We start from the raw sequence: 23,405 nt of genomic DNA on the forward strand, positions 1-23,405 counted from the left end.
TGACTTTACCACTTCGGAGGGTGGTAATGGCATGGACTTGATCGGGTGAGGTTTCAGTGCAGGATGTTGTGCCTGTTTGAAATATCCTCTTTGGATTTTGTTGGGGTTGGCTCGGAAGTTTACCCTTTTCTCTCTCACATTTGATCCATCTTTTGATCTAGATTTTTCTGACTTTGCATCAAACTCTGGAACATTTCCTCTAGGGTGGATAATCTCTTGTCGGTATTGTGTTGAGGATATGATTGTTGTTGAGAGTTTGATTGTTGTTGAGGGTTTCTCGGGTGTTGATAACCTTGATTGTTCTGATATCCCTGATTGTTTTGATAGCTCTGATTGGGTTGAGATGGTCCTCCTGAGTGGGTCCTTTTGACCATGAAAAGTTAGGGTGGTTTCTCCATCCTGGATTGTAGGTCTGTGAATAAGGGTTATGCTCTGGTTTTTGAAACATGGCATGTGCCTGTTCAAGCCTAGATTCCTGGACTGCAAGCAAATCGGGACAATTTTGGAATTGATGGTTGGGGTCGTTACAAGCAGCACAAACAGACGAAGCGACATGTTCTCGGAGAGTAGTGGTGGAAGGTTTTGAATTTTTATGTAGTTCTAACTCTTCTAATCTCCTAACTATTGATGCCATGTTTGCTCTTCCCTCAAAATCCGCTTCAATCCTAAAAGCCTTTGCTTCGGATGTAGTCTTTCTGGTTTCACGGATGGATTCCCACTGTTGCGTCTTTTCAGCTACTTCAATCAAGAAGTCCCAAGACGCGTCAGCAGTTTTATCTACGAATAGACCATTACACATCGACTCAACCGTTGTTCGGGTGGACACATCTAGACCTTCATACAAAATTTGCACAAGTCTCCATTTTTCAAAACCATGATGGGGACATTGGAGCAATAATTCATTGAATCTCTCCAGTATCTAGCTAAGGTCTCACCCTCTAATTGCACAAAGCTATTCAGACTTTGACGAATTGTCGCAGTCTTGTGGTTCGGGAAAAACTTTTTGAAAAACTCCTTTATGAGGTCATCCCATGTCATGATGGATTGAGGCTGTAAAGCATAGAGCCAGGCCTTTGCCTTATCTTTCAGGGAGAAAGGAAAAAGCCTTAACTTCAGGGTTTCGTCTGTCATTTGAGTGAAACGCAAGTTCCACAAATTTCCTCGAATTCTCTCACGTGGTGGTACGGGTTTTCATTCTCAACACCTCTAAAAATAGGAAGCATCTGTATTGTGCTTGATTTCAGCTCATAATGGCCATTAGCCTCGGGCAGCAAAATACAAGAAGGTTGACTGGCTCTAGTTGGGTACATATAATCCTTGAGGGTACGGGGTTCTCCCATTGTTTCTGGTTGATCTGGACTGTCTCCCTCAGAACTTAGAATTTCGATAGGTTCGTCTGGGTTAATTCTAACAAGTCTGTTTGTCTGGTCTCTGTAGGTCACAATCATGTCCTAGTAGGTACCTTAACTAACATGTTGGTCAGACAGAGCAATCGGAAACAATTTGGCCCACAAGGGTTATGAAGATTTGGTTTTGAATGGGTGTTGGACTAACAAGGGACTTTGGTTTTAGAATTTTGGTTTAAAATTGGGCTTTAAAATTGGTTTTTGTTTTTTTGTTTTTTTGGTTTAAAATTGGGCTTTGAAATTTTTTTTGAACTTAACCTAGCATAAATTAGCACAACTCATAAAAGAAAATAAAAACAATAATAATAATTAAGACAAGCCCATAAAAGAAAAAATAAAAATAAAAGAAAAATAAAGAAAAACAAAAAAAACAAAAAAAATAATTACAGTCCCAAATATAAAAGAAAAAGAAAATAAATAAAAATTATTACAATCCCAAATAAATAATTAAATTAATTATTACAACCCCGAATTTGAATTTAAATGAGGCCCAAGTGGGTTAACTCATGGGTTAGGCTTACTTGTTTTTTGGAGGGAAGCCCAAAAATAGGCTTTTAGTCCCCTTTTAGTTGCACAGCCCAGTTGGGCTTTATGATCGTCCTAAGCAGCTCACGTTCAAGCCCAGCAGCAATTGAAGTGACTCAGCAACACAGGCCCAGCAGAATCTGCAGCGAAGCCCAGGAGCAAAGGCAAGCCCAGCGAAATTGAAGTTACTAAGCCCAGCTCAGTTGGTTCAAGCCCAGCAACAAAGGTTGCACAAGCCCGGCAGCAGAGGTTGTACAAGCCCGGCAGCAACAGAAATAGGCGAGCCCAGTTGACAGCTTCAGTTGGCAGCCCAGTTGGCTTGGCAGCAGCAGCAACAGCAGCAGCAGGCTTTGGCTTGGCAGAGAAAACACCAGCAGCAGCAGCAACAGAGAAAGCACCAGCAGCAGCAGCAGCTCAGGTAACAGCAGATGGCATTGCCACTCCCCGGCAGCGGCGCCAAAAACTTGGTGTGACAGGCAAAGACACACAGAAACTTGCAAGTATACAAGGCCAAGTTTATAGAATAGAAGGAAAGCAGGGGAAAGTCCACAGGGAGTGGGAGCAAACTAGAGAGTTTCCTAAGCTAGCAATGGAGACATAGCACAAGACACTAAGGCGGAAAGCAAGGAACCAAGGCTGAGAGCCAAGGGCAGGGGGATTTTGTGCACTATTTTCAGTGCACAGCAACTTCAAAAAGCAAGAAAAACAGACAAGTAAAACAGCAAGGGAAGTAAACTGAAATTATAAGTGATTGCAAAGGATTTGTGGCTAAGCCAAAGCTTAGAATCCACCTTGTGTCCTAATCAAATAACATGTTTCTAGGTTGAGTTAAGTCCTATGCATACATCTAGAAATGGGAGAGAACTAATTTGCTCACTAGTTTGCCCCTAGCATTGACTGTCTTTTGACAGAACAATCAATCACAGACACTATGAGCATTAGTTTCTTCCATTTGCTCAAGCAAAACAGGGCAAGGAGGTAACTATCCTAGCTTCTAATCACTTGACAGTGCACAAGGCTTCAGCTGAGCCTTGGCCTGATGCTGTTTAGCTCATGCTAAACATGGATAAAGCAATAACATTCATCATATGTGATAATTTAGACACAATTAGCAACATTTAAGATAACTCACAACATATGCAACTTTCAACTGTTAACTGATAAGAAACCTGAAATTGAAATTCACTAACTAAAAATTGTCTCAATTCTCTACTGGCTAGTCCAGAGAGATCCACAGAGCGTTTCACACACACCACATAATACAAATTTATACCCCCCAATTATCAGTTTAGGGTTCACAGCCCCTTTTCCCCAAAAACAGAAAATTAGGTAAATTTGGTTTACCTAATTTTGATGAGATACTCACTCCATATTGTCGACCCACTCTTCTTCTGCTTCTCCTGGGTCATCTCCTCCTCCAATTGCTGCTCTAACATCAACTTATATCTTCAATTTCTCACCTAGGGTTTCAGTGATGAGAGATGAGAAATTGAGGAGATTAGTTGATGAAAAAGAGGTAAAACGTGATAGTGATGATGGGTTTTTGGTTATAGGTAGAGTAGAGTGATTTGGTGGCATAGGGAGTGGTGGTAGCGATGGCAGAGCATGTGTAGAAGGTGGTGGTGGTCTGCAACAGGGTATGGAGGAGAAGAGGTCGAGTGATTTTGGGTTAGGGGGCGTTTGGCTAGGGGTATAGGGTGTTCGATACTTGGGTGTTAGGCGGGTGCAGCGAGGTTTGATGATCTGCGACAAGGAGCGATGGATGGGAAGATGGTAGGTGGATCTGACGGCGATGCGGAGGCAGGCAATGAGCGACCGTCGGATGAAGAGATACAACGAAACGAACGGTACTTGATGGAGTTAGGTACTGTAGTGTAAGGCGGAGATATCAAACTTCGATGCACAGCAAGGGAGCGACCGTCGGATGCTTCTGAGAACTGATCTGACGGCTGAAGACGCAAGCGGGTATGGATTTGGGTTTTAGGCTTTTGGGTATAGAATATGGGTTTGGGAAATGAGTTTGGTCTTGGAAAACCTTGAGCCCACTTCTTCTTTAAGAACAACTTTCTTCTTCAAGCCCATTTCTATCCTTTTTTTGGTCTTCCGCACATCACTCTTCGCGGCTTCCTTGCGTAATTCCTCCTGGCTTTTCACTACTTTTCTGCTCTTTTTGCTCCGCAACTCATCCAATCTTTATTTATTACCTAAAAATATACAATTAAGTAAGAAAAATATTTATTCTTGAAAATAATGAAAATACAGAATATGGGATAAAATGTAGAATTACTGCACAAAAGATGAGTTAAATGCCAACAAAAAGGGATAAATATATACAATATTTGGCACTCATCATTTATGAAAGGTATCTTGCTGTCCTTGAGAGACTTTGTGATGCAAACTGGATAGTTGACTCAGAGGAGTCTTAAGTCTACGAGTGGATATGTTTTTACTCTAGCAGGAAGGTTTGTTTTGTAAGATTTCCAAACATACATATATTTCTCAATCACTATGGAATCTGAGAGTATTGCGATAGATAAAGCACGAGAGGGGGCTGAGTGCCTAAGATGCTTTTTAGAAGACATTCCTCTCTGGCATAGGCCTGTGCCAGCTATATCTATATACTGTGTTAGCCAAGCTATAATAGCTAAAGCTAAAAATAACTAATCTCAATTGACGTTATTTCCATTGATTGGATAAAGTCCAAGGAGAATATCGCGCAACCTTTGACGAAAGGTTCATCCAAAGAGATTGTTAGAAACACATCGAAGGGGATGGGGCTTACGCTCATAAATTAAACTTGCCATGAAGGATACTCAACCTTGCTGACTGGAGATCCCAAGATCAAGGTTTCGAATGAGACAACTAATTCATGGTGGGTAAAGGTAAACACTATCAGAGAATTTTATTCTTTGTCCCTTCCCTATGGTGTAGACGTGATAGTGTGACTGCATGTGAAGGATGACTTTTAAGAAGTCTTAATGAGTTATATAGTTTCAATTTAAGATTGAAGTGGGGTGTAGCAGTAACACTCTTTATGGAAACTCACCTATCTGAATGAGGAAGTGGGCCGCTTCCTATGAGAATATGAGCTTTGATTCTCTAGAGCATTCTGAGAAACAGGATATGTCCAGGGCCAAATTGGACAAAACGGCACGAGCTTGGCAGCAATCTTGGAGATATCAACCGTGGTTGTTATCGCGAATTACATCAAATGCTAGCAGTTCAAGACATAGTTCACTGTCTCTAGCAAGTAATTCTGGTAATATCTCACTAAGCAAAGGTTCAAGACCTCATGGACACCTCTGCCTAAAATGGTATTTCCTGCGCTTTTTATGTGATTTTCGTTTTGATGGTTTTGGTATTACTGGAACTTAGGACCTAAAGGTCACTAAGGGTTCACTAGTTCATGCTTTTTCACTTTGGTGAAAGATACCTATAGTCTCACCAGGTGAGAACTAAATATGAAAGCTCTCAATACTATTATGATTTATGCAATCCACAGTATGACCCTGGGGTCAACACACTTTTGTGTGAGGGAGAGGACGTAGAAATGACTAGTATGATTTCAACACTTGCACGATCAGTCTGTTTGGATCGTGAGGTTGGGATGTTGATTTACCAAGATCTATCTGTGTGTTCATGTTTTATTGAGTTTTCATTCATGTGGGGGATTGTTGGAAAACGATTAATAAATTTTTTTTTTTTTTTTAAGTTTTAATAAAAAATTATAATTTATTGTTTTATTTTGTGAATGAAACTTTTTAGTCCCGCATTGTGGAGTTTCCAATTTTTAGTAGTTTTAAGAAACTATATAAACTTATTAGTCCCACATTGTGGTGTTTCCACTTCTTAAATTGTTTTATTCCATTATATAAAGAAATTCACTACTTTTGTAAAATCTATGGGAAATGGGTTGCTCTATATTTTAGAGGGACCCTAAATGAAAATATTTTATAGCGTTTCTTAAAAGTTCGCGATTTTCCTTAACGGTTTTTTCGGAGTTGCCAAGCTCAAGTTGAGCATCTACTACATATGCTAGTAGTAGGTGTAGTAGGGTGTTTTATCCTGGAGATATCCGTCCTGTGAGGGCTATAGCATCACTCTTGAGTGTAGCCGGGCGCTAATGTCTTAAGGGAAACGTGTTGAACACGTGACACATCTGTTTTTCCAAAGTTTTGCCTTGTTGCTATTGTGGAGATATGAGAAGCTCGTTCGTTTCGTCAATCGATCAATTCCATTATAAAGGAGCTAAGTATCAATAACTTTTGCTTATTTGATTTTTCTTTGTTTTTGATTATTGCACCCAACAGTGAATTGTCCCAGTTGACTCTCTGTCATTTGGAGGGGCTAAACCTTATTCATCTGACCATAGAGAAGATTCAGATATTGTCTCCGTGCTATGTTTGCCTGGAGTGTCGTCGAGGTGCGTCAGTGTGCCCACCATTTTGCCTTGGCATCCAGAAAAATGATGCCTCTTTGATTTCATTTAGTATTAGTGTATATGAATTGGTTACTTAGGCGATTGAAGTAAATTTTACTGAACTGCATGGAAAAATTATCCTTTTTCTCGATTTTGCTTTATGCCCTGAACCGGACAACTTTGCAGTCTCATTTATGGTTATTTGGCTTACTCATGATACCCAACAAATGAAAACAAAGATTATAGACTGGTTAACATGTTCCTTTTAGGGGATGAATAACAAACAAGTGAATCGTATGTTATTTGTAGAACTAAACCAGTATCGATAGGACTCCAGATATGTATAGGAACTTTTCATGCCAGATGTGTATCAAATTGGTTATGCTGATAGATTACCCGGTTACTCGATACAGTTCATATTAGTAAGGTTATATCAAGTTAGCATCCAGTGTGGGAGGTAGCCTGTAGGCTATGGGTAACCAAAAATCTGAGTTGACTTTGGTCAAATGCTGATTTTTGTTGAGACTTGTTCGGAAATGCAGTGACTAATAACCCTTTTTTGAATAAATGTAACCTTCACTTGAGATATAAATTAGTGATAACCCATTGGTAGATGTGTAAGCAACCATTACCTTGCAGGGAAAAAAACGATTTTGGATCGCAAAAACCCAAATTTAAAACTTCGTGTCTCAATGATATATTCACTAATAATAATGTAGAGGTAAAATATTGGAGGGACATGTGTCTATATCCAAAGGAGTGGAGCATCAAAGAAAGATAAAAGCGAAGTACCAGAACATATCTGATGGTTCAGACACATCAATCTAGATATCTACCATATCTATCCAGAAGTACGACATATGGGAGGCGAAGGGAGAATCAATAGTTGAGGGATGATAGAGCATTAACGCTCACACAACACGTGCGAGGTAAGCAGGAGATCAGAACAGTGTGGGACTCCACGTCAGAAAACTTGCAAAGCACTCAAGACTCGAATCGGGACCACCATTATATCGGAATATACAAAGGAGGCATCAGGGTTTGCACATCGAGAAGGTCAGGTCACAACTCAAGAACATGAACATAACAACTTTGATTGATATGATTTACAATGGAGTTTGGTTGTATGTGCAAGCTCTCTTATAAATACCGGGCTGAGTTGAGAAAAAGAATAGGTTCTGTAAGTGTGAGGGTAAGGAGACAAAAGACTAAGAGTTGTTCTTGAGAGATTCATAGTCTAATCGAGTGAGTTGTAAATGGGATAACATAATAACATTCATCTTCCACCTACGTGAACGTAGGTAATCACATTTCGAACCATATACAACTTTGCGTTGATCTAATACTTCTCTTTACTTGTCTTGCTTTATGATCTTCACTTTGAATATTAGATGTAGGATGTTAGATCTTCTACAACTAGATTTTGGCGCTATGAACATGGATGGTTTATATCGTTTGAGTATCTTTGTGGTCGTTTTTCATCACTAGAATAGGTTTTAAAGCTCCAAAGCATCTACATTTGAGCTAGAAAATATCTTTTACATGATGCATAAGTGTGATTTTTGATATGCTTGAGAGTATTTGGTCGAAAATAAATAACTAGTTTGGATTTGGAATTCCATCTCTATCTTTTAAAAGTTTTAGTGTCGAGTGTTGCTTTGTAGTTTAGAATATCTTTGAAGCTCCAAGGCATGTTTAATCCTTGTTGAAGCTAAAAAAGAATTCCAACGTGAGCAAGGACATTTGATTGAGAGTGCTTTTGAGCCTCGACTTTAAAGTTTACCATTGTGTTGAGGGTTGAAAACCATGTTTATGTTCTTACTAGAAAGTTTCATCTTTTAAAATTTCGTGTTATGGTTCTTATTAGAAAGATTTTAGGTAAATCGCACTGTGGAGATGATCTTGAAGCTCCAAGGTATATTTGAAATTTTCCGAAGATAAATAAGTTCTTCGTGATGAGCGAGAAGCTAGTAGTTGGTATTTGCATAGCAAACTCGCATTTCAATCCTTGTAGTGATGACATAAAACCACCGGCATGTTTAAGCAAACAGTTTTTGGTAGTAAACTTACCTCCCCATTGCGTTACATAATCCTTTGGATCTTCTTCTGAAAAATGTGTCGTTCCATACAGTTTTCGTCTGATTAGATTGTTAAAACCATAGAGTCACTAGTATAAAGAAGCTCAAAAGATTTTTCAAAAGTAGTAGTGAAGATTTAATGAGATTTGAACGATTTGTTCCTTTAGAAAACAATCTTGAGGGGGAAGGGAATTCAGATCCAAAGTAAGGGATTACTTCCTGTCAATAGTGTTAAAGTTAATTTGTTCTGGTCATCGGAGTATGTACGATAATGTCAATTTGTTTGCATGGGAATATTAAGAATCGTGTATTTTCGCTCGAAGCTGTTACACTTCCCCCACCCCCTTCCTCCATTAGGTGACATTTTTTTAATACGAAACAAGATACGTTAAGAATAAAAACTTAAACTAGATTTACGTAAGAGGAGTATTTCATGAGATCTCCAAACTCTTGAGCGGAGACTCGATCCGCTGACCTCCTACTTGAGAGTCAGGCTCCTGACCAACTGGATTAACCCCTGATGTTTAGGTGGCATTGATGTTGGCCATTGATTCAGCAAGTAAGATGGTGTATGGGAAAATAAGGGGGCCTATTTGTGTGTGTGTATTAAGTGCCGTGATGGACAAATTTGGGGGATATGAAGCAGTTTCGATTGTCTCTTGAAGTTAACTGTCAACTATGATGTCTTTTCCAAAAATTGTTGGGACCACAAAAAATACTTTGGCATAGAGATAGCTCTAGGCGTATTGAAACATTATATTGTTCAGCTAACAATCATAGGAATACTGTCATACCTAGGGGTTAGTATGAGACAAAAAATAATCTTATTTTCTCGTTTATTTTCTTACCAAGATAGATCGAAGTGAGGTGTTACGTTTTTATTTGGACGTAGGTCTTACTCGAGAGAATATACATCGGCGCAATCTGACGGCCAGTACATCGGCATCAACGAGGAATCTACAAAGTCGGACTGTAGGAGGAGAAAGATTATAAGAAGGACTAACATCATCGCAAGAGAGCAATCCAGTTTTGAGGCAAATATGCCAATGCTGGATATGATGCCAGACAATGAAGAGCCGAATCTACACTATTTTTGTTTACTCCTGACTCATCTGAGTCATCTGGATCTGATTGAAATCACCTGACTTATCTGGATCTGACTCGATATGTTTGTTTTGAGTCAGATCTGACTCATCTGACTCGAAAAATGTGAGTCAGTGGTTTGGTCCCGTGAGTCATGGGTATTTTGTTACCTGACTCAAATGGGTCCGAGTTAGGGGTTATGTCTGAGTCATAGGTTGAGTCAGATCTGACTCAAAATGCAAAACAAACGGTCTGACTGCTGACTCGGCCCGAGTCAGAGATTGACTCAGATCCAGACGCCGAGTCAGCTGCAAACAAACAAGATGCTAGTCTTGTTAGATAGTGAAGCAGTTGCGAGAAACATTCCCTAATATGGACTAATGGCATCAGACACAAAAGAAGATGAGGCACCACTCGTAGATCAGGAGATTGTGAATCGAAAGATGGCTGAAGCCGAGTAGCAAGCTCAAGCGGCGATGGATCAATAATCGGATTGGAAATATCAATTCGACTAGGAAACCGGTTGAACGAAATGGCCACTCAAACAACTTATCCAGCCACGAGAGCACTGATGCAACTTTTTCCATGTTATTCGACAACCAAATGAGGCAAGAGGATGTGACGTGCACGTGGGAACTGCAGTGAAGAAATCTTTCCCTGAAGAAAGAAAATAATCAGCTTAGATTCATAATTTCCTAGAGAAAACGAGAATCACATAGGCTTTCCATGGGCGACGAATCCAGTGGATATACCCAATCCCTTCCCAATAGTGTGTCACGAGCTGACATAATACTCCCGATTTTTTTTGATAAGTCAAAAAATTATATTAATATATAATAAAATTTACAAGACAAGTTTACAAAAAAAAGAGACATAAAGCCCCAAAAACTTATAAACTATATGAATCTATAATAAGTAACATGTGGGTGTTCCACTGAAATCAAAAAATGTGATCTTCCACCATAGTGCATGCCAATTTCATATTCAAGGAAACACCCTCTTTTTGTCAAGGTATCCGCTGAAAAATTAGCCGAATAAATCTGATGGCATCATAATCTGACGTAATACCCCGAGAAACCCCCTTTAACAGCGTCAAGTTCTTATCCTAGAAGGACGTCCACAGTGGCATTACATGCGAGGGGTGTTAAGTTGTTGTGGGGCCGGTCAGCCTAGACCATGATTTATGTAGTGATCTGGTACGTATTAGGGCACTTAAGACTACGGCTTTGATGGACAAAGTGAAGAAATTGGAAGACCCACAGCGTGAGTTGCATTTGTTGAGAAGTTGTGTTGGTGTGTCTAAGCTATATTTTTCTATGAGGACAACCATGCCGGAATACTTGATCGAATCTCAAGTTATTTTTGACTCTCATTTGTCTCAGCACCTGCTGCATATTGTTACGAATGATGGGCCTGGTTGGGGCTTGTTGCAACAACGTATTGCTTCCTTGCCGCTTAGATTTGGTGGCCTCGGGCACTATTTTATGTTGATGCGTTACACTACTGTTTTTTAGCATCACACATCCAAACTCAACCTCTCCAAGCCATTATTCTTCGTAACACCTCTCTTCAAGAGGCCAACATTGGTTTTCTTCGTGCTATTGAGCTGTTTTCGAGTGTGTGTGTTCCTTGTGCCAATGTTGATCTAACTGCCCCCCATCCCATGAAGACTTTGGCAATTAAGTGTTTTGACGTTTTCATGAAGGAGATACCCACCAAATTTGCAGTGAGTAGGCGGGATAGTGCGCTTTGGCATTGTAACAAGGCTAGTCATGCGCGGGATTTTCTCAAGGCGCTACCTATCGAAGGGCTTAACCAGATAGTTGGTGCAAGACGATTCAGTGTTGTGATGAATTACCATTTAGGTATCCCCTTATTTTATGATAATAGTGTATGTGCCTCCTGTAACAGGGATATGGTTTGTTTTGGGGATCATGCCTTACATTAAGCGAATGAGGTAGGTCTCAAATATCGACATAATCTTGTCCGTGACACCATCGCAGACATGTGTGTTAGAGCATTTCTCGGTCGAACTCGCATGCGTTGCTATCTCAAGCATGTTTGTCAATGTTAGTGATCAAAACTATAAGTCTTGATTTATAGTCTACTATAGCTAAGTCCCGGACTAGGATAGAAAGTGTAGTTGATCTCAAGGACTTCATGGAGATTCATCATACAAGAAGAAGAACTAGTCAAGGAACCGGTGGAACTTCTCGACAAAAAGGTATGTGAAGATTTGAACTTATCTGTCACTCAAAAGTCTATCTACTCTATCTCCTACTTCTTGAGATAAAAAGTCGTATGCTATATATAGACTTAGATTATACACATTTGGTATTTCGAGCCGAGTATACCTCGCCTATCTATATCTCGAAATATGTGTTGTTAAGCGTTTCGCTTCGACCATGTTTATCTTTACCTAGTGACATAAGTCATGATATGTTTCAATCACTTTGAAAAAAAATTTGACGAGAAATGGTGTAACAACTGTATAACGTCCTCTAAGAATGTTTCAATGTTTGGAATGAGAGTTTAGATTACATAACCAATGATGGACATAAGTACTGTTGTGGAAACACATATGTGCATAAGTCATATCCCTTGAACCAAAGTTTGCGAACTTTGTTGATCAAGAGAAACCGGAAGAATGGCTTGTTTCTAAGTCCACCAACTCAGTCTGCGAACTTCCGAACTTATCATCCCGAGAAATTCTGTTGGAGTTGACAAACTTGTTACGTGAGTACCAGTCCACGAACCGGTGGAAATTCTTTGCCGAGATTTTCTGCTGGAGTTTGTAAACTCTGCCCGGTTGCTTAAGTCCGCGAACCTAGTGTGCGAACTTAAGAAGGTTATATATCTGAAGATGATTTCTGAACTTAAACTTATAAAGATTAAGGAATGCAATTTGCAAACCGTGGCTATAAAGTTCATGAAACGATTCGAGTGAATCAAATCATCTTTGCTTCAATTGTGTCTTGTGTAGTACATAAGATTTCCTTGCAATTGAACAACTCTCTAACTAGTTCATTTGAGTCATTTGAACTAGTTATGGTGAAGAAGAATATGGTTGGTATGAAATTCTCATATGGCTAACTTTTTGGTTAACTATTTTTGAACCAACAATGTACACGTTTGGGTACGGTTAACAAACCTAGAAGCGTGCATTTCATTTGTGTATAACAAGCTAAGTTTTCGATCTAACGGTTGAGAAATATTAACTTGAATCTAAATCAGGTTTTCATATAACGGTGGATATTGTTTGCTTTGTGACTAAGGCGAAACCCTGATTTGAAAGACTATATAAGGGGACATCTAGCAACTCTGCAAAACTAATCCCCACACTTCACGTGTGATACTAGTTTGCGTTCTAGAGTCGTTTCTCCTTTAACATTTGGTTTTCTTCTTATAAAACCAGGTGAACGACGTAAAGACTTCATTGGGATTCTGAAGCCAGACCGATACTACTTTTATCGTAGTTGTGTGATCTGATCTTGGATCTTCTGTCATACGAGTACAATCAGATTGATTGGCTTGAGATTAATATCTCCGATAGGAAAGATATAAAAAGTGGTCATAAAAATATTCGTCTCATTTTTTGTGATTCCGCAACATCTTGTTTCGCTACCATACGATTAAGATTGTTGTGAGGTGATTGATTTATCTAGGCTTTTCTTCGAGAATACAAGACCGGATTATCAATTGTTTCCTTTTCACCTTGATTATTATCAAAAGACGGAATAAAAACTTTAGGGTTTTTCTGTGGGAGACAGATTGATCCTTTGATAGACTTTTCTGTGTGAGACAGATTTGTTTATTGTCAAAGCCTGCGATTTTGGACCGTAGCAACTCTTAATTGTGGATGAGATCAGCTAAGGGAATCAAGTGCGAAGTATCCTGCTGGGATCAGAGGCGTAGGGAGTACAATTGCACCTTGGATCAATGGGAGACTGATTGGGGTTCAACTACAGTCCAGTCTGAAGTTAGCTTGGAGTAGGCTAGTGTATGTAGCGGCTTAATACAGTGTGTGTTCAATCTGGACTAGGTCCCGTGGTTTTTCTGCATTTGTGGTTTCCTCGTTAACAAAATTTCTGGTGTCTGTGTTATTTCAGTTTCCGCATTATATTATTTTATCTTTATAATTGAAATAATACAGGTTGTGTGTTAGATCATCAATTAGAGTAATCCAACCTTTGGTTGTTGATTGTCATTGATTGATCCTTGGATATTGGTCTTTGGTACCATCCAAGTTATTCCTTGTATTTGATTAGTACTCGCAGTTTCTGTTTGAGGAAATCAAATCAAGAGAGAGAGAGAGATATATAAACTCGTTGTGTACTTTTAATTGATTGGGTCTTGTTGATTCTCTTAAAAGTATATTCGAGTTTGTCCATACAGATTGCTAAGCGAATATTGGGTGGTGTTGTTAGACCCCCGCTTTTTTAATTGGTATCAGAGCAGGCAAACACGTTCAAGACGTTACAAGTCTGTGTTTGTAGCGATCTGACTCTATGGACAGTTGTGCTATCTCAGTAAACGTACCACCAGTCTTCGATGGCTCAAATTACCTACGGTAGAAAATTGATATGCGTACTTTTCTTCAATCGCGTGATTTCCAATCATGGGTTTATGTTGTTAATGGCTATGAGGTTCCCGTCGTTATAGTTGAAAATGCTACCATGCCTAAAAACATCAGTACATATACTGCTGTTGAGTCACTTGCTGCAAAGAAAAACTCCGACGGTTTGAATGCCATCATGCATGCCATTACCCCAGATCTTCGACACCATGTGGCTTCATGCTCCACGTCTAAAGATGCTTGGGATACTTTAGAAACTGTATTTGAAGGTAACACCAGCGAAAAGGAAGCTAGGCTTCAAAACCTTAACTCCTGATGGGAAAACCTTCATATGGCAGAAGAAGAGTCATTTGATGAATTTTATCACAAAATATCTGAAATTGTTAATGCATCCTATGCATTGGGTAGGACTATTCCTGAAAGGGAAATTGTGATGAGGATTCTCAGATCGCTGCCATCTAAATACGAATCTAAAAACATGCCATCATTGAGGGAAATAACCTTGATACTCTTTCGCGAAATACGCTTGTTGGGAAGCTTAAAATTTTCGATTGCGAACTTAAATCAAGAGATAAACATCACATGTTTAGAAATCATGTTACTACTCCTGATGGAAAATCTCACCGTCCTAAATTGATTGATAAGAAAAATGAGAATTGCTTTATTTCTACGTTGTCTCGGTTTATACAACAGCTAAAGAAAATTCTTAGACGAAGTAAAAGAAAGTCTCAAAAAGAGGTTCAATCAATCAAAAAGGGGGATAAGAGAGTTTTGAAAAACTGTACTAGTGAAACTGGTTTCGTGTGCTGTAAAAGTGTGCATACTTCCAATGGTCCAGATACTAAGGTGAATAAGATAACTAAAGCATGGATGAATACTCTTGATTATTTTCCTGAGGATGAAATCTTTGATTGTTCTCTTAATCTCTTTGTTCAAAATCACAATCGTGATTCTCATACGACATGTCGAATAACTACGACTGTGTCTCGTAAGCCGTGTCAGCAAATGTCACCCGATTATTATCACTCTCCAGTCATCTTGATAACAAGGGTGATACAGAAAAACACAAGATGCTACCGAAACTCTCGATTTCCTTGTGTAAAAATCAGGATCATCTTAGCACGAATGATCAAAAGCAATCCTGCTCAAGATGTGTGCAAAAGAAGAAGAAGAAAAAATCTCCCGTGAAATCCTTTTCCCCTCAAAAAGTGATTTCTAGAACGGTGCAGGATTTTCACAAATCAACAATCAAGTTCTTCAAAACTGTGATTAAAAGGGAAAAGAATGATGTGCATAACTCTTCTTTTCTAAGGAATAAGAAAAAACTTGGATTAACGAATAATTCCTCCCCTCACGAGACATATCCCAGTCCTATATTGGATTGGATTGATTATGATTTTTAATCTTGTTATTCATGATTCTTTCGTCTATCCCTCTTAGGCAAGAATCATGATTTTTCGAGAGGGTTGTGTTGGAATGTGTCTGTTAATTCTCTATTTTTGGCTTTTGTTCTACCGTTATTGTTCATGTACGGTTTCTGACTCTTTAAAAGACTTTTTCTGGTGATAACCTAATTCTGTTAGGGTTTGGTAAAAGGTCGTTTTAATAAATTCTTCATTTTCATTCTTTTAAAATGAAGTTTCTCCTCTTCTAGATGATCATTTCATTTATCTTCCATATCATGTCCTCATCTAATCTTTCAAGCAAAGAAAGTGATGTATGGACTGTTTTGTTTCCCTCTAAGAAGATTCGTTTTGATTCTTCCGATAACGAGATTTGTTATGACAAACGTACCTCATTGTCTGATGAGAATCCTTCAATCTCACAATTTGATAAGCTCTCTTTAACCATGAATCTTGTCTTGGATCAAGTATGTGCCCTGAAAAGTGAACTCGAAGCTTCTTCCAAGAGACTTGAAGAAAAGGTGGATAATCTTGAATCTAGGATTGATCTAATCGAAGATGAGATTGATGAATATAGGGAATATGAGAAGAATTTTCAAAGTAAATGAAATGCATCATGAAAGTTTGTTTACTGCCTAGTAAGTCTTATTTTTGGTTTAGTTGGAAGAATACTTAGTGCTCGAATAGCAATGATTGTGACTACACATAGCTATTATTTTTCATCTTCTTGTTTTTATTTTAGGTTTATTAGTTTAAATTCTAAAAATATTTGGAGGAGGATGGTTTGCAGTATTTAATCTTTATGATTTGTTATATTGCAATTTGTTATGGGATATTGGTGTTTACATCCGTGAACTATGTTGTCCCATATTTTGTCAAAAGTAAAGTCGTTCATGATCGGTATTCATGTATTGATTTAAGGATAAATAGACATTTGATATATACAAAATATAAGCCTATATTGTCAATTCTTTGATGGAAGATATGTTAAAAAAAATTGTGTTCAAGGATTATGTCTATTAAAAATTGTTATGCAAATAGTGATGGAAGATAGAATGAATCCTTGTGTATTCCACAGTATTGATCTTCACTGATCCATATTTTATGTAATACTGTGAGGCTCCATAATGTGTCTTATGTTGAGCATGATACAACCAAGTTGATTAATTTTTGATTAGATTTGTTGGTTGTTCCGTAAGGTTACTTTATGTTGAGCATTCTTGAACTAAAATAATCATCTTGTTTGGTTATTTAGTTATTGCTCCTTAAGTCTTTTTATGTCGAGCAAAACAAATTACAATTAAATTGATTACTTTTGTAATTAGTTTGGTTGTGTATTCCAATTAGATTAATTATGGGTTCTCTTTTAATTAATCTAGTTGAGTATTTTCATACTTCATGAGATTCCTCTTATGTTGAGTATATGAACGACTATCCTATTCATTTTCTAATGGTTATGTTAGTCGTATGCTCCGTAAGTTCTTTTATGTCGAGCATAATCAATTAAGTTGATCACTTTTGTGTTTAATTTGATTGCGCGTTCCGATTGAATTAATCATGGGTTTACTTGTGATTAATTTGATTGAGTTTTTGGATATAGAAAATCATTCTCATGGTTTTTTGTGTCCAATAAAAATCCTTCTTTCTTTTGAAATTAAGGTCGCTCTTGTTATTCCCTTGGGAATGAAATCAAATTGGGGAGAGTTCTTTTGAACTTATGCTTAATGGTCATATCTTGAGGGGTGTGCGGCTGTGGAATTTTAAAGGGGTTATCTTGTATCTTTAAACTCCTTGATGAATGCTATTAGCTTCGACTATATGATTACATCTAAATTAGATGGTATGTATTTTCTATTAGTCATGAAATGTCTCTTACGGAAATTTCATTATGATCCCGTTCTTGTACCTTTGCCAATTTTATTGACAAAAAGGGGGAGAATTAATATGTAGTTCACACTACAAATACATATGGTTTTCAGATCATTGTGTAAGGGGGAGTGGTTTCCATGTGAGATGGAGTATTGACTAAGGGGGAGTGATACATATCACCATAGTTTTATTGTTGAAGTTGTGATACAACTGGACTTTGACACTATGTAATAATACTATGACACTGTATAACAATGATCGAGATCGATGCTTTCTCATTAATATAGCTACGGATCTTCAACAACGGTGATGCTAAACTTACAACCTTTGGGATCATTGGAGTACTTGGAAGTGACGAAGATTTAGAGGAATGTTGAAGATTAGACATGTGGAATAGGAGCTACTAAAGTTTCTTTATGTTTTTTGTATTCCATATGTATTGATAGTTTTGTCACTAAATTTGACAAAGGGGGAGATTGTTAGAGCATTTCTCGGTCGAACTCGCATGCGTTGCTATCTCAAGCATGTTTGTTAATGCTAGTGATCAAAACTATAAGTCTTGATTTCTAGTCTACTATAGCTAAGTCTCGGACTAGGATAGAAAGTGTAGTTGAGCTCAAGGACTTCATGGCGATTCATCATACAAGAAGAAGAACTACTCAAGGAACCGGTGGAACTTCTCGACAAAAAGGTGTGTGAATACTTGAACTTATCTGTCACTCAAAAGTCTATCTATTTTATCTCCTACTGATAGACGCATTTATGTGTCTATTTTGATCTCAATTGTATATATTGTTAGTGCTCGATTTGGTACTTATTTGGTTATTTTATGTCTTTGTAGGTGTTTTTGGAGAAATAAGCTTTTACGTAGAATTCGGCTCGAAAAGTGGTATTTGCGCTTGTGGGAGAAAATTACTAAAGGCACCCCTCATTTAAATAAGGGACACCTCAATTACTAAGGGGCACTCAGTTGATAAGGGCCACCCTCTTTACTATTCACCACCAGCTACTATTGGCACATCGGAACAGGATAAGGGGAGGTCATACCCTACCTTTTGAGTCTTGAAATTGGCGGGAAAGTTTGAGCTTAAACTGGCAGATTAGGGTTGGATTTCGGAGGGATTTCTGAAGAGATTTAATCAACGGAAATAGTTTGGATGGACAATAACGGGATAAACAGAGATAATATAAGAGATTTGATGGTGTAAATTGGGTTGGATAGTTGGTCTCGACAACACTGTGGAATGAGTTTTCTCGGGTTTGAGCTTCTGGGAAAGATTTGGGCTGAATTAACTCGGATTTTCTCACATATATGGTTCGGTTTGGGCTTGATCTATTCAAACGGGATGGGTAGGTATGTTAGAATCGAAAACAAAGGAAGATTTTCGCGACTTGGAGAAAACAGGGAAGAAAGTTTTTACGTGATCTTTGTTTAAGCCTATTCTTGGAAGTTACGTAGGGGTTGTGGACAGTATAACTTCGACAATTCCATTCTAACAGGAAGGTTAAGATAAACAAGGTAACATAAGACGCAAAGAGAGTTTAGAAGGAAAGAAAATATCCGTAACTTGGCCGTGAAGAAGAAGAAAATAATCGAAGATTTCTTGGGAGATTTATCGACCTGTTGTGTATATATAGGTTTTTTTGAGGTCTACGAATGGGATGGGAGTTAGAGGTCCGATCAGAAGCCATAGAATTGAAGAAAGAAGACTTGCAGAGGTGTTCTCTGCTGCTGCTGAAGAAGGAGAAAACGAAGAACATTGGACATAAAGAGACAGTCGCAGTTGTGTTACACTAGAAAACTATCGTTCTTCTACAGTCTTAGAAGCTTGTAACAGTGACGTCTGTAACAACCTTACAGCGTTGCAAATCACTGTGTTACACAATTTCTTCAATAAAACACCTTTTTGAGCTATGGATTATTATTTTGTGCGTGTTTTTGATATGAGGAGCTAAACCCCAACAGTGGGATGATGGAGGAAGCCATATTTCATGCGTGTGGTAATTATATTTAATTCTTTCATGACTTTTTGCATGGATTATTAATTGTTTTATGGTTTTTATTGAACAGTTGTGATTTCAATTGATGGGTTATATTTAGGTTAAGTCTTTTGATATCCCATGCTTTAGATTTACAGTCGTAGCTTTTCAAAACTCTACCTTGGCAAAGAAACAAAGTCAATACTCTATTTGAGCTATAATTGTCTAGAATAAATATATGAATCGCATGAATGAATTTATTAGTGGAATCCTGAGTCTCGTAACATTAAATGAAATCAAAATTAAGTCTGAAATCAAAATCTTTAAAAAGTCCGAGCGAACGATACTTTACTTACCACTATAAAAACTACATCAATTTTTGGCGCCGCCGACGCGGACAAGTTTTTAGGGTTTTGGATTTATTTTATTCTTATTTTTTATTATTTTTGTTCTTTTTTATGTTTTTGGATATTTATCTTGTGTCTACAGGTTCTGGATCATAAAGAAAATTAAGCCAAAGAGTTTGGTGATTTCATAAAGACTTGGAGCTAAAGATTAAAGCAAAAAGAACAGAAAAGAATACAATTTTATTTTAGACAATTTTAGTTTAGGGTTTATTTATTTTCTTTTTTTTTTTAAAATAAAACTATATTAGGTTTTATTATTTTTGTAATTTTTCTTTTCTTTTTGGACTTTTGGACTTTGATACATTATTTTTTTATTATCCTACGGAAGGGTACTTTAAATATAAACTATTTGCAGATAAGGAGGACAATTACGATATTGTCTCTGCACCTTGGGTTTGTACACTTGACATCGGAGTCAGTGGCCCGAGGCGACTACAACCGATTCATCCCCCGTCTAGAACGGGAGGTAAGATTCTAAACACTCGCGAATCTCCTGTCAGCGAGTTACTGGACTCCTTCGTATGCATATATGTTGAGGACTGAATACAGACATTTATTTTTCTAGTAAAGGGCAAGGCCTGGCCATACAAGATAAGGGTTCGGATTTCATCACCGTTCTCTTCTTGCCCGCTTTAGGAACACGTAACCTACGCGAACCTAAGCCTAAAATTTTGACTAGAACGAGACCGATAGGGTAACGAGCTTAACAGGAAAGTCATTCGAAAAATATTGGTTGCTCTTTTAAGCATACTTCGAAGTTCTTGACGGTTTCTGTAAATTGAATGCGTGACTGCGCCGCCTTGTAATACCGGTGAGGCCTTGGGTATCAAAGCTCCACCGAGCTTCCCTCGCCTCTATTCAAATTACTTTAACTCGGATTGATTCCATAGGGGTTTGCTTAAATTGAAACGAATTCCCGTTCGAAGGATTAGAAGCTGGACTAGAAACAATCTAAGTGGAGCCATCATGCTTTTTGTTTGCTAGAAATCAATAGGTTTGATTTGGTTGAGTCGGCCTTGATCTGTGTTTGCTTACCCTTTCAATTTAGAAAATTTTATTGTATGCCTGAACGTAAAAGAGACGCACTAGGTAGATTTTTTAAAGAGAAACCTAGTAGTTCGAAGCGTCTCGATTACCTTAATCTAGAGAGTCCGACTTTTGAAGAGTCTGTTTTTGAACGTCCTTTGACTGAGGAGAGAATCCCTGTTGCTCCGATAGTGCCATAAATGGCAACTTTGAAAGATTTGTTGAATCCAACTAGGACTACTCGTCCCTCATGTATCAGGTTAGCTGAGACGGAAGCAACTTATGAACTTAAACTTGGGATCTTACAGCTGCTCCCAATCTTTTTAGGGAAAGAAAATGAAAACCCATATTTCCATGTTAGGGACTTTGAGGAAATTTGTAGTAGCCTCAGGATTATAAACTTAGATGATGATGCTTTGAAACTTAGGTTATTCTCCTTTTCCCTGAAAGATAAAGTTAAATCGCGGCTATATAGTTTGGCTTCCGGGTCAACCGAAACGTATGAACAACTTACATCTGCCTTTTTGAACAAGTTTTTCCCTAGGCACAAAACATCGTCTATTAGGACGCAAATCTGCACGTTTTCTCAACAGGAGGGAGAAACTTTGTATAGGTATTTGGAAAGGTTCAATGATTTATTAGCCCAATGTCCTCATCATGGTTTAGAGAATGTTATGTTAGTTCAGATCCTTTATGAGGGTTTAGATTATCCCACCACAACCATAGTAGAATCTATGTGTACTGGTGGATTTGAGAACCAAACAGTTGATGACGCGATGACATATTTGCATGAAGTCGCTGAAAAGATCCAATAATGGGAAAGTAGTAGGGGACCCCATAAAACAATTCTTCTCGGCATAGGAAACGTTAATAGGGTAGAAGGAGGCTATGAATCAGATGCCAAAATTGCTGCTATAGCGAAAAGGTTAGAAGCTTTAGAAGTGGGTAACACTAGTGGTAGATTGGAGCCTTTTGGGAAGGCCAGAATAATGAAGAAAGCCAATGCTCTATATAATAACACTAGGTTTGATAATCGTCAGAAGTTTGACCCATATTCAGAAACCTATAATCCTGGTTGGAGAACCATCCGAACTTTTCATGGTCTAAGGGCCAGAGTCAGGGTCAGTCTAATAATTCTAATGCTCCCCCAGGTTTTGGCTACACTAGGAATACATCAGGCCCAGAAAATAAAACGACTAGCTTAGAGGAATCTATTAAGATGTTAGCAAAAACTCAGGAAATGTTAGCACAGAGCCATGTTAGTTTTCAACAGGAAACCAAGCAGAATTTTCAAACTAATGCTCAGAGCCTTGCTAAGTTAGAACTTCAAGTCGGCCAAATAGCTAAGACCTTAAGTGAGAGAGATAATGGTAGGTTCCCTAGTCAGACTAATCCCAATCCTAGAGGAGTTCATGAAGTAGGTACAAAACCATCGAATCAATTGAATGCTATTAGAACCCTTAGGAGTGGTAGAATAGTAGACAATCAGGTAACCATGCCCGATAGTGAACATACTGTAGTTCACCCCTCAGACCACTAGCTAAGGAAACTGATAAAATTTCTGATGATGCCAACTCAGTTCCTGAGAGGTCTGATTCTATGCCTAGAGCCCCATTTCCTCCTCAGTACCAACAAAGAAGGAATCGAACTTTAATGACATATTGGAGGTTTTTAAGCAAGTTACCATAAACCTTCCTTTATTAGATGCAATTAGGCAAATTCCTGCTTATGCCAAGTTCCTTAAGGATATGTGTACGCGAAAGCGAAAACTTAGCGTCCATAAGAAAGCCTTTTTAGCTAGTCACGTAAGTTCAATCATTCAAACACCACAACTCCAAAGTACAAAGACCCAGGTTCTCCTACCATTGCTTGTACAATAGGTAACTTCCGGGTAGAAAAAGCTTTACTTGACTTAGGAGCCAGTGTGAACTACTACTGTACCATGTATACTTACAGCTAGGACTTGGTGAAATGAAACCTACTCAGATACACTGCAGTTAGCTGATAGGTCTGTTAAAATCCTCGAGGTGTTATCGAGGATGTCTTATTGAGGTCGACAAGTTTATTTATCCAGTGGATTTCGTGGTCCTAGATACCCAACCTGTCCCTGACCCAGAGAACCAGATACCTGTGATTTTAGGTCGCCCATTTTTAGCTACGTCTAATGCGATCATTAACTGTCGAAATGGTGTGATGAGTTTATCTTTTGGTAATATGACTATAGATGAACATTTTTAATGTCAGTAAGCTACCTCATGAGCTAGATGACACATGTGTTGAAGAGGTGAACATGATAGAAGCCTTAGTTCAGAGTCATTACCAAACATTTTGTCTGAAGACCCATTAGAAAGTTGTCTATCCCATTTTGGTTTAGATTTTGATGACGATAGCACTATTGAACAAGTGAATGCTCTATTAGATTCTACCCCTGTGTTAGACACTGATAGATGGAAAGCTAGGTTCGAACCGTTACCAGTTTCTGAGACTACCCTAATTCCTTCTTTAGAAGAGCCCCCAAAGTTGGACCTTAAACCACTACCCGATACTCTAAAGTATGTGTTTTTAGGCCCATCTGAGACTTTACCTGTGATTGTAGCTTCCGATTTGGATAGTGATCAGGAAAGTAGGCTAG

At 38.3% G+C, this 23,405-nt stretch overlaps 1 pseudogene; it reads right to left on the minus strand.

Moving 5' to 3' along the window:
• Nucleotides 1-21,337: 21,337 nt before the first annotated feature.
• On the minus strand, nt 21,338-21,437 carry LOC113325478 (annotated as a pseudogene).
• Nucleotides 21,438-23,405: the final 1,968 nt, after the last annotated feature.

The sequence above is a fragment of the Papaver somniferum genome, chromosome 11 (genome assembly GCF_003573695.1).
Source record: "Papaver somniferum cultivar HN1 chromosome 11, ASM357369v1, whole genome shotgun sequence".
Classification (NCBI taxonomy): Eukaryota; Viridiplantae; Streptophyta; class Magnoliopsida; order Ranunculales; family Papaveraceae; genus Papaver; species Papaver somniferum.